Source organism: Phasianus colchicus, chromosome 5 (genome assembly GCF_987193195.1).
Source record: "Phasianus colchicus chromosome 5, bPhaCol1.hap1.1, whole genome shotgun sequence".
NCBI classification, from domain to species: Eukaryota; Metazoa; Chordata; class Aves; order Galliformes; family Phasianidae; genus Phasianus; species Phasianus colchicus.
Genome location: NC_143440.1, coordinates 18,615,525 through 18,626,278, shown reverse-complemented (window position 1 = coordinate 18,626,278; position 10,754 = coordinate 18,615,525). Strand labels below are relative to the sequence as shown.

Below are 10,754 nucleotides of genomic sequence, written 5' to 3'. Positions count from 1 at the left end.
ACCTGCAATGGTGCAGAACTAATCTGCAGCCAGGCCTTTCCTGTGTGATAAGCCCACACCCAAGTAACCTAATCTGCAATGGGAAATCACACACACAAAAAGTGCCCAGCATTTAGTGATGGCCTGAATTTTTTCACAGTCATTTGAAGGTTTCCATTGGGGTCCTCTAGTCATTTGATGTGGCAATTAGCAAGAGGACTTTTGTACTCCAAGGAGATGAAACGGCCCTCTCCAATAATTATTTTATGCCTTGAACAGAAAAAAAGAAAAAAAAAAAAAGCCCAAGGAATAGATAACATTGTTACATCAAACAGCAAATGGGTTGTGCTGCTAGCTACTTATTTTCTTTTATTAAAGCAAAGTGCTACTTTTCCCATGAGAAAAATCCTTGAAATTATAAACCTAAATTTCCCCATATTGTCTCTAGACTATCTACATTTTTATCTAGGTTTCTAGTGCAGTCCATTTGCTTTGATCCTGCAGCATTTTGTAATTCTTATTTGTTTTTAAAACTCTTTATGAAATATTAGCAATGCGAAGGGGGAAAGTGTTAGCACCATACGTAAAATCTTGTTTTCTTCCCATCAGGGACAAACACACCGAAAGATAAAGTGACAGATTTCTTACTTAATATGCTTAAGAACTCACATACTCTCCATCAATAATTTTATGCAAGATAGAAGAGTTTGATTCCTTCACAGTCAGTATAATCTGCTCAGGAAAAGCTGCATACGAAATGCAGTAACTGGCTTCATTCACATCATGACTTCCCAGTTACAAGAAGACTGTTTGTAGGTGAGGGAATTAAGGCTTGGAGATAGCTCTAGATAGAGCTTATGACAGCATAAGCTGATGTCAGAACCTATCGGTTCTTTTGCAGTATTTTGAATATTTAAGTGAAGTCCATCAAACTTCTGGTTAGAGGAATTTACTTATTTCTTTGTCCTGCCTTTCTTTGTAGTTGTAGTGTTGTAGATGAAAGCAAAAATATTTGACAAAGAATTAATAAAAACATGTTTAAAATTTTAACAGCTAAACTTCTGTTTTATTCTTTAGTTTATTGAGGCACCTATACATGAAACTGAAGGTTCTTTCACCAGCAGTGCAATTTCTTTTTCAGGAAATTAGATACATGTTGATTTGTCTGGGATTAAATCAGAATGGTTCTGCTTCCTTCTGGACTTATTTTTCAGTCACATTAACTAACAAAATTTTACATTTACATGATTCTTTTACATCGAAACATTCCTTAGCAAATGTGTTGTCTTCTGTATCCAATTTGCTCTCCAAAGAAAGGGGTTAGGTCTATATGCTGTTGCTACACATATTTAACTTTTCACCCACACTATAAAAAATCCCTAACTCATCCAGCATGCCGTTATCAGCATTTAGTCCTAATGAAAGAAAGCATTTTTTAAAGGAAGAACGAGTGGGCCTAATTATGTTCTCACTTAAGCTGAGTGCAAAGGAGATCAGAATCAGAATCAATATATATATTTTTTTCTTTCTTCTTTCTTTTTTTCTTCTAGAAAGACAGAGAGAATAAGCTTATCAGCTTCACTGGTAGTTGGTCTTCTAGTTGGCATTTTCATTATACAAAATGGACTTATTTTTCCACTCCCAAGAAATTACATAAACATATGTGTTACAGAATGTATGTCACTGCTCCATTCCTTTGACTGAGTCACAAAATGTTTTATTTCATTGATGATGACCTTTCCTACAAATCTTTTACTTCAGTACAAAATATACTCAGGAATGGTAATGGACTATTTGTGTTGGCTGGAGCTGGATGAATACATTGCACATTGATTCCTTCACAGTCAGTATAATCTGCTCAGGAAAAGCTGCATTCACCCAGTTCCATCTTGCTTTTGTGGGTCAGTTTTATTGCCTGTATGGTTTGATGGGCAGCCGGTAAATTGATCACAAGCCATAAACTTGCTAATAGTTGAGAGCCAGAATTTAAACTGAGTTGTTAGGACCTTTCTGTACACCACCTAGACAGCTTATGATCATCATTTTTGTGCAAGAACTCACATTTATTTATTCAAATATCACAGCTTGAGGAGATTTTCATTATTTACTAAAAAATTGTAAACATTTCTGCTGGTGAACACTCAGCAATCCAAAGGAACTGGAGCAGAGTTGATTTACTTTTGTGTCAGTGTTCAAATAAATATTTACAGAAATGTGCTGCTCACATGCTCAGTTTTTTCACAGTAAAGAGTAATCCAGATGATATGTACCTCAGTCCAGGCGAGCAACAACAGACCCAGCAAAGCACAGGGAGTTCATACAGTATCTAAACATGCAGGAACAGCTGTCATTTTCTTACATTTCTCACCTGACAGACATTAGGAGATGTACATTACCTATTGAGTATTAACTTGGGGAACCAGTGAAGTTCTTCAAATGCTTTTGCACAGAAAAAGCACAGGAGAAAAGAGATTTCAGAACAGCAGAACAAAAATGATAGGTCGTGTCCTTGGGTCCAAAAGGAAATCTTGGATAAAGATGGGTAAAGGAATGTGAGTTCGGAGATGGCTGACAAATGAGAAGAGGAGGTAAGCATATTCTGCAGACAGCTGTCTGCCTGTTAGCCATACATGGGGCAGATTGATATCGGTCCAGTTCTCCATCCAAAGCCTTGGTCAGTGCCTTTCTCTTCTTTATTCCACTCCACATACCTTATTCTGCTACGTACTTACATCCCAGACATATGCTGATTTGTGTCCATATGCTATAGATATGTCCTATTAACTCTGATCACAGGATATCTTGATTTCCTTTCTTTTGTATTTTACCCCCTGGGAATAACCGCTTATGTAATTATTATTACTGAACTATGGTAGAAAGAAACCATGAAGGTAGCTCTCTTGTCAGGAAGAGCTCCAGAGAAGATGTAAGTGGTCCTAACAGAAATCACAGATGGACACAGACTTCATCTCAGTGTGGAGACAAGGTCAGGGCTAAGAACAGTTTGCAAAAATGGACAACAGGCTGAAGGACAGGAGGGTTGAATCTTCACAGCTTCACTCTCATCAGTAAAACCCAAAGAGCAGCTATAATTTGAACCAACTACCCAAGTGTGGTTTAGCCTCACTTGTATATTAGACCTTTCCTACACCACACCCGACACCCCTACATGGGAGTCAGGTGGGACTGTCTGTCAGGAGTTTGCTTGTATTGGAGAAACAAGCATACAGTTAGTGAAGGAATATATTTCTTCCTTTCATGCAGCGGCTTCACTCCGCAAGTCAGTGTAAAGGGTATCAGGTGTGAAGGCGCTATGGACCCATCTGCCTTTTGACAATTCCAGATGCTCTTTGGCATGCTGTTCCCTAGAATAAATGGGGGGAAACAAAACAGTGCTCTGATCTTCACAAGTTTTTCATCTTTGTACTGCCACGTTCTGTGTTACAACAAAGTATGTGGTCTGTATGAAAGATGAACCATCTTTAAAGCATCCATCATTTCCTAATACTTTGAATACAAATTCCTACTACTTTGAATACAAATGCTACTGAATGCACGAGTAAGAGGCCTTTTTTGGGGAGAGAAGAATCCCTCTCATTTGTCAAAGAAATTCCCAAGCACCTTGCAATAGTTGACCTGCTTTCATGGGGAAGAGATACAAATTCCAAACTGGATTGCCGAAAACAGATGGAGTACTGCACTTAAGTACAATCATAGGAGCGTCTAGAAAGATAAGGATGTAGCACAAGCAGAGGACTGAAGGTGGAAGAGAATAACTCTTCCCAAATAAGCTTGTATTAGGAGTAAATGAACATGAATAAGAGCAACATATAAATATGAAATACATTGGAAATCAACTTTGGGTCCCAGGAGGATCTGAAGAAACCCACTATGTCAGCTGTGCCCATACTTACAACCCATTACCCATCTATTCTGCTGGAAAACTTGATAACAACTCATGGCATTGTACTAGTTAGAATACTTAGGGATAGGGGAGCAGCCATGAACACACAGCATATGGCAGTTGTCTGAATATTTATGCAGATATCTCTGTGGTTTTGGTCTGTCTTAAGCTAGGTTGTTGCTGCAACAACAAATAAAATATAGTACTAATAACTTTGACCCATTCATGCAAAAACAACTATGATTAGTCTCCATCTGCCAATATGGAAGAAGTGAAAATATTAACTCACCATGATCCTAAGATGACTTTCACTGAAATGGAGGTTTGTTCCTTAGAGGAGAATGAAGCCACTGATTCAGAAAGACACTTCAGAGTGTATCTTGTTGGCAGCTTGCTCTCCTGTCTCGTTGACTTCAATAGGTTTCAGACTGCAGCTTAAGTATTTAACTGAGATATTTATCTTTAAAATCCTTTATTAAGGCCTTAGTTACGTGGGAATGTTGCAGTGGTTTGACCTAGGATATGAATTTAATTGATTTAGATAAATCAGTGCAAACTCTTGTGGGAATTTATTCATTTTAGCGTAAAAAGAGAAGCTATTAGTTTGTCTTAAATTAGCTTAGTTTTAAATTAAATCAAATTAATCTACTTACCTAATTATTTAGCCAAGCCTTAAAGCCAAGATTTAAAATCTGACTGAAGTTAAACCAATGCACTTTCCCTGTAGACATCAGACTTTTGACCCTGTTGCTTGAATTATGTAGTCTTCATTCTTGATTAAAATGATTCTGTAGTCATCACACAGAGTGGGTGTGGAGAGAAGCCGGCAGCAGTACATGTGTTCCCTCGAGTCCTTTAACAATAAAAGCCAGATTCCTTTGGTTTGACCTATGAAATAGATGTCTTCTTGTGTACTTCTAAAAACATGTTTGCAGTCTGCTCTGGGGATATACATGTACATATGTTCTTTTAACTGCCAGAGATGCTGTAAAAAACATCAGAGTTTAGGAAATGACAGAGTGAGTGGGTGGCAAGAAAGGATCACATAATCCTCCAAGAGAGTCTTTTGGGTAGAGACTAATTTCAGGATGTGAATAGCAGCTGTGGGTTATCACTGCTTATAGTGCATCAGAATTCTTACAAATCTTCGGACTGGGACAACATGACTGAGAATTTGTAGGGGCTTTAATGCAGGCTCAGATTAGCAGCCTCTCTAATGCCTCCCTGCCCTCATCCTCCCCACCTCGGTGTCTCTAACGAAAGCAATGGTCAAAGGAGTCTCATGCTTCACCTAATTGCATTTTACATCACAATTTTTACAGCAATAAAGCCAGATTGTGTCCTTTGACCAGTCTGCAAATGTTTCCTTCAAATGTCACTTGAAAATGTCTCTCCCATTGATCAAGGCAAAAGGATCCAGATTTGCTAAGGGACCCAGTCTTTTCCAGGGTGCCGACACCGTTCAGTACAAAAGCACATATGGTATACATATATACCCAAAGAAGGACCTAGTATTTAAATTTGCAAAAAAAAAAAACAAAACAAAACACAGTCAGTCCTCCTGAGTCTAAATGGTCTACAAACTTCCATTGCTAACACTCACCACTATCCAAGCTAGCTGCCTGTGGGGGAGCATGAGAGGAGGACAGCTGGAGATGGCAGTAGCATCACTGAGTTTCACAGTCTGCTTCTGCTGCTCTGGTTTGGCACCTGTGAAAAGACAAAAATCCTAAATCCCAAGGCAGGCCTGTCTCAGCAGCGCTTATCACAGCAGATGTCCAGGAAGCTTAATAAATATGTGAAGGCCTACTCCATATGCTGAGGAACATACTATGGACATTCTTGTGATACTCACACAGGTTCTGACGTCCCCTTGCTTTCGAAAATGACTCTTGCTACCTCACCAGCAGTCCCACATTATTCATCTTTTAAATGCCCAGGTAACAAACTGAATGAATATGAACTGAGACCCAAATACAATGGAGATTCAAACCAAAAGATTAAGTGGAAATTGTATTTTCTCTGGTTCAAGTCTCTAATGCCAATTGGATTAATTGGGAGGTTAATCCAAGATACTAAACACTGATATGACTCAATTATGCATGGTATAATAGGATGCCATTCAGTTCCTTGGCTATTTTGTTCCCTCCCCATGGGGTAGTCTTGTCTGTTTAGATCATAAGTTCTTAGGGACTTGAGCTTGCTACTGCTAGCGTCTAGCACAATAGCAGTCCTTTCACAGCTGGCCCCTTGGCAATCCAACAAGATTACATTTACTATCAGTATTGTTCAGTGGGAATTTTTCCATTAACTTTAACTGGAATTAGAGAAGGCTCATAAATGCTTTGAAATATATTACTCATAATGCTGAAGTAGAGGTGTGCTCAGTATATTTTTTCATGGAATGTCAAAGGTCAGAAGCAGGTTCAATCCTAGATATTGTTCCAGTCTCTAACTTTTGACATTCTGCAAAGCAATCTTTTGGACTGCTTTTTTCAGACTTTCACAACGATCTGGCAGAAGATGCATGTGCAATTAGGCTGATGCAACCTTTTCTCTTCGGAAAACTCACCAGCAAGTGAGCATAGGTAGTACACAGAGAATGTGTTGGGCTTGGGTCTTCTTTGCCTTTGCATGGTTATTGTTTGCAGTTATGTTTATCATCATTCAGTGTGCTTCACACGTTCTTAGCTTGATATGACAAAAGGTGAAACTAAAACCAAATATGTTTCTGTGGCTTTGATACTGAAATATTCTCGAAGATGGAACAACAACCAATATGCACAGAGTAAGACTGCATGTGAAAAATAAGTCTGGTTTTATGTCAAAAGTTTCAATGCAATTGCAAGGGAAAAGTATACTAAATGGCAGTGTTTAATTACTATCTCCTCTGTGATTTATCAAGTAAGCACTTACATTTGTATGCACCACAAGGCTGTCTCCCAAACATTTGACCTCAATCACTCAAATCAATGGATATTAGAAAATTGTTATTCCAATTATGATTCGCATTAATAATCTTAAGACCAATCATCACATAAAGTCAATATCTGAATCAAATATTTGTTTTAAGATGCTTGTTGTTGAAACATGGATTTTTCTCAACATGAGATCTTTTTGTGTGTGATATTATTAATTGAATGGATTTTTTTTTTTTTTTTTTTTTGACAACAGATTTTAACTCCATATTTTTATCCAGGTGTATTTCAAGAAAAATTGTAACAAATTTTACCTGCTCATATTCCTTTTTAATACCAAAAATGAGAAATGTTAAATTTAAACACTGTTCAAATGACTTCAAAAGCAGTTTAGACACATATTTCAATTAAATATTGAGTGAAATCTTGTGAAATCGGGTTCACAATTAAGCTGAGAGCAATCAATGCAGCAGGCATAAAATGTTTACTCTTACTCTTTTTGCAATATTATTTGCCTAAGAAGTGAAAAGGATGGTCCATACTGTTTTCAGAGTAATAAGTGTGAGAAAAAATACAAGAGAAAAAAATCTTTACCATTATCACTTGAATATTGGGAAAACAAAGCTTGCAGTACTCCAGGTCCAGCAAAGAGCAGCCTGTCTGCCAGCAAAACTCTTGGGGAAATAACCTGGAGGGAATGTCAGTTCACTGCTACATGATCTCTGGCTGAAGGAGTGTACTGGGCTCCAATTCAGATGCTAAGAAACTTAGGAAACAGAGAACAAAAGGACCATTTTATCTTCAAAGTCAGTATACTGATAACCCAGCTCTTCAGATTAATAGCAGATTGCTCCATAAACAGGACTATTCCACTAAAAAAGATAGTGAGCATAAAATGCTACTCAATATATGGAAATAGACCAGAATATAATCTAAATCTAAATAAATTAATTCTGAATTATCACTACTGGATCAAAAACATTAAGCACTTTCAGACATTTTGCCTGTAGATAAATTGTAAAACCTTCTTTTGATATTCTTTAGGAGATGAGAGGCTAAGATAGTATTAAGACAACATTTCTTAGTGTATCTAAAGATGAAAGAAAACTCCCAAAGAGTGTTCACCAAATAGGTACTCACCATGAGCTAGGAAATTGGCGGTTCAAATGTCATGGGGAAATAGTATGTCAGTGCAAATTCTTTAGTGATCAATAAAGTATTCTGCATTCAAAACCTTCACAAAAAGGTTTCTGAGAACCTCCTCAGACTCCCCTAGGGACAATCCTTTGACATATTCATTGACACCTACTGGGGTAGTTGTCTTTCTAGTTTTGCTATAAGACAGCAATTTGCCACCTCATTATCAGTGTGATTGATGAGAACACCATCTGAAAATCTGTCACGTGATGATTGTTGGTTTGACTCCTCTAGATTGATCTCCTTAAAGACATACACTGATGTGCATGACAAAATGTTTTCTGGGGAAAGATGTCAGTGACAGGTTTTTTGAAAGAAACTGCAGTTTCTGCAAAAGCAATTGACTCTTCCCTCCCTCCTCCCCATCCCTCCAATTCACCCTTTTTTCTCTCTCTTTGATATTTGTGTTTAAAAAGTAGAACATTAGACAGCTTTTGCTTTTAATGGCATTCCGGAGTTGGCTTGCTCTACTGGCAAATGCGGTGACTTTGACACTAAAGTGTGTTAGGCACTTGCAGATCTCTGAATGAAAAATTCTTGGTAAATTAGAAATGTGATCAGTGCACAAATACCACCTCTTACTAAGAGCACACTGAACACTACGTCACTACAGCGCTTTTGAAACTTGCATAATTTCTCCCTCTCTAGCTACTTGTTGCATTTCCATCCTCTTTCTCTTATGCTTTTTACAGCTCTTCTTTGTATAAAAGCTAAGCATCCCATATTTTGAATTGTTCCCTTTTTCTTTCCCGTTGTTAGCATCACTTGGCAGGTGCTTCAGTTCTGTTATGGGAAGGTGAGTTTGCAGCATGGTGGGAAGTCAAGAAAGATTTCCCCTCACTAGCCTAGCAGAAGCACACAGAAAATCCCTCATTGCTGTGTCTCCCTGGCTGCAGATCAGTGAAAATGTGGTTGGACACAATTCAGCGCCCAGTGCAGCAGAGCCATCCTCATCTGCAACATGCAGCCATGAGCTCTGTGGATCCATGATGCATTCTGATGTGTGACACAGCTTTGAAATCAAAGCTCCAAAACAAGAGATTGCCTCTGTCTTGCCCATCTCTACTCCTGTTCACCAGGGTTAGACAGCCACATCTTTCCCTTTTTGGTGCTTCCTAGCTTTTTAAACTTATCCATCTCTACATAGTCCTGATTTAAGAAAGTGTTTCTAGTGATAACATTAAGATATGAATCAACAGGCCACCGTCGTGCTTCAGGAATGAGCTAGAGAAAATCGAACACAACTTGCAACCAAAGCCTTTCGATGTAAAGGCTAGTTGTTGGTCATCACTGTCACTGGCTCCTGTTACAGGCAGGATGGTTGCCCACAATTTGGAGACACCTGAGAAGTACGTCCCTGTACTCTCTAGTTGCTACACTGAAGGCAAAGAGGACGGAAGAGGGCCCACACCGTGCTCTGCTCTCCAGCCAGGTAATGCAGTTATACCAACTGAGATTTAGATCCTTCTTGGAGCCAAGGGTGATCCCATGCACCTTGTTGGTGTTCACTAGCTCCCTAGTTTGTCTCGTTTAGCACTAGGCTGAGACATTAGACACAGGAAGAACTTGCTTTCCAAATCTAGATTTGCAAGTTTTTGGTTTTTTCTTTTCCCAAAGAGTATGAATTTCATTAACACTATTTCATTTTTCTTAGTTTCTATATATTTATGGTCCAAATAAGACTTGAGTCTTACTCTTTTCTCTCCATCCATCAGATTTCCTTTATTTTCTCCTATTTCATTCTGTTACCTTTCCAATAGGAAAGATCAACATGTTATCATAAAATCATGTAATTGTAGAATTAAGATTGGAAAATACCAGTAAGATCATCTATTCCAACAGTCAACAAATCACCACCATGTCCACTGAACCATGCCCCCTAAGACATATAATTGTCAGCTGAGAATTGGGAGCAAATACAGATTGAATGCAGATGTTAGACTACAGGCTAACTCCTATGACCCAGAACAACACCATAAAATGCAAAATCTAGTAGATACATTTCTTTCTGAATTCTACAGAATATTCCATTAGGCTCAAATTGTTACTTAGTAAAAAATACCATACCCTTTCATCGTTGTCTGTTTAGTAGTATACATTTTATATTGACTACAGTTCAGGAAAGACATCTCAATCTGTAAGATATTCAGGGAGCTGATACCTAATGAACAATAGATGAATTCTAATCTGCTTTACTGAAATGACTGTTACACAAACACATCCGACTCCTTATATAAAGATTTGAAGATAAAGATTGTACTAAAACTCTTTAAAATACATTTTTACTAATAAAAGTTTATTCAAACATATCAGTGAAGGTCTTTGAGGGCTTTGCTCTTCAGCATAATTTTAAAAACTCTCTAGTATTCTTTGAAAGAAAAAAAGCACTAGTTCTGTCATCTTCTGCTTCTGCATTTTTAAATAAGCTTCTTCAGGACAGAAATACCCCAAGATTTACTGAGTTCCCAAAAACATAATGCTCCTATACAGAATGAAACAATTCCGTGTAATACATCCCAACAACACTGCTGGTAGTGCAGGGCTGGGAGAGGGGGCTGTTCTACCCCACTGACTGTGCAGTGGAGATTTGGAATGTCATTAAAGCCCGAGAGATGACATCTTGGATACATATAGGTTGAGAAGTAGAAAAAGACCCCTGGCTGATGCATGCTGTTGCAATCACACTGATTTCCAGTGGCTAAGACTGTTTGCTCATTGTAGTGGTGCAGTCCTGTGCCCTGTGCTAAGGCTGACTA

The 10,754-nt window shown here is 38.2% G+C and overlaps 1 long non-coding RNA gene across 1 annotated transcript in view; it reads right to left on the bottom strand.

Annotated features, from left to right (window-relative positions):
- Positions 1–1,072: 1,072 nt before the first annotated feature.
- The window catches only part of LOC116229016 (uncharacterized), a 30,868-nt gene continuing 21,186 nt past the window's right edge, over positions 1,073–10,754 (bottom strand). The window contains exons 3-6 of the long non-coding RNA XR_016466803.1: positions 5,487–5,593; positions 4,537–4,868; positions 4,173–4,398; positions 1,073–3,344 (exon numbers count right to left, since the gene is read on the bottom strand). This is a non-coding gene — a long non-coding RNA (uncharacterized LOC116229016). The remainder of the gene's footprint in view (positions 3,345–4,172; positions 4,399–4,536; positions 4,869–5,486; positions 5,594–10,754) is intronic.